Source organism: Agelaius phoeniceus, chromosome 2 (assembly GCF_051311805.1).
Source record: "Agelaius phoeniceus isolate bAgePho1 chromosome 2, bAgePho1.hap1, whole genome shotgun sequence".
Classification (NCBI taxonomy): Eukaryota; Metazoa; Chordata; class Aves; order Passeriformes; family Icteridae; genus Agelaius; species Agelaius phoeniceus.
In genome coordinates, this window is record NC_135266.1 from 92,529,417 (window position 1) to 92,531,457 (window position 2,041).

A 2,041-nucleotide genomic window follows, 5' to 3' on the forward strand; every position below is an offset into this window, starting at 1 on the left:
GCTTGTGTCCAATCTTACTTTGCAGTGAATGGAAAAACAGGCAGGTTTCAATAGCAGAGAGTAGAAGCTCACTTGAAATGCAGTTATTTTTGGCCTGTAAGCAACTTGAACCCAGGAAATGCTGATTGTATTCCAGGAAGTGAGCCTGCCCTCTAACATCCCTGATGCTGGTGGTAAGACCTGTTTTTGTTAATAACCAAACTCACAGTGAGTAGAAGCTGCTGCTAAGTACTTGTGCTCACAAGACACAGCCTGATTGATTCCTTGGTCCTGACTCTCCTTGCTTTATACTTTATACCTAGCTTTAACCTATGAAAGCAGTGCCTACAGGAGATGTTGCTCCTAATTAATCCCAGAATAAATGAGATCAGAGCTCGATATCTGCTGCAGAGCTGAAAGTGTGAATTTTGGTCCCAAAACTCAACCCACAGTTGGGCAGGCAGCTTTGTGTTGTGCTGACATGCCCAGCTTTCAGTTGTTTGCAAACACACTGTGCTGGATCTCTCTGTGCTGTTGAAAACTTGCATCTTCCACACATTAGCATTGACTGCACAACTGTTGGGAACAATCTCTTACAGATTCCAGTGTGAAAGCAGCCCTGTGAGTTGAGACAGCCTTCATCAGTGCCTAAGAGATAGCTTCATATGGAGCTGCACGAGCAGAGGTGAGAGGATTGGCTTGCAGCAGCAGGACTGCAGCTGAAGCTCAGGGCAGCAGGAGCACCAGCAGGCAGTGTGGTTGCCTTGTGAGCTGACTTGTATCTGTGCCTTAAAACCAGGGACTGATTATGCCTGGCAGACTGCAAGGAGATGACACACACCATGTGTGGCATCCTGCTGCTGGAACACAGCTTTGCAGTCCTCTTCAAGCAGTAGCAGCATAATTTAGGGCCACACAAAGCAAAAGGGCGAGGTGAGCATGTCTGCTTGACCATCTCTGGGTGCAGTTTGAACTGTGGGGCAGGGACAAGGACATAAAACATTTCTAGGGACCCTAATGAGCATGTAAATGCTCAAAATTCTGAGGAACTTTGCCTTAGCATGACTTCAAGGGAATTTCCCTCCTTAAAAGATGTTGAGTAGAGTTGATTGTGGGGCATTATCTTGGCCAGTGGAGCTTAACAAGTGGGAGAAACCAGTGTACCCTGTGCTCAAGGACACATTTAAATTTCTAAACTATGAAATTTTATGTGAAAAATGCAGATGCTTCTTTATCCCTGTTGGATGTCTGAAGAGATGCTTGTGGGTCACAAAGCTTACCAATTTTTTCCATCAGCTGTGCCTCTCTACCTAGAAAAAAAAATTCCTAGCCTTATAAGTTGCAAGTTTCTTTCCAATTTAGAATGTGTTTTACTCTTCTATCATACCCAGTTATATTTGTTTACCATTGCTTTTCACTGGGGAGTATCAGTGCACTTCAAGTATGCAGTTTTGATCCTCTTTTGCTTCCCGGGGAAGAGAGGAGAGAAGAGAGTGGAGTTGGAGCAGGAAGATGGAATGGAAGTGAACAGAACAGAACAATCAGTGATTGGTGGGAGTAAGTGCAAAGGAGATCCAGAAAGATTCTGTGCAGAGTACTGCAAAACAGACAATTTTAGGGCTACAAAGATAAATTAATTCCAGAATAACATTTTTAATGCTGACCTTATACTTCAATAAGCTGTCTTGCAGTCCTGATTACAGATATTGGCATTTTCCATTGATATTGGTGTTTTCCTCTAGGTCTGGTTGAGAATTACATTTTCAGATGTTTCGCTTCCAGTTGCAAATTCTCCGTTTTAAGTAAGTATTAAGCTAAACTAAACTAATTTAACTAAACTAATCACCTTGATGTTGATGGTGGTGTCTCCCATTTAAGCCAGAGGATTGTCTCAGAGGGACAACACTTGAAAAAGTGGCAAGAAGCTTTAAGTGCCAGAATGGCAGCCTGAAGCTCTGTGTCTGGGTGACACTGCTCTGCTGGGGCAGGACTTAGACACAGCAGTGCAGGAAATTACTCCCAGCTTCCCTCTGCTGTGTGAAGTGTGAAGCTTCCCAAGGAA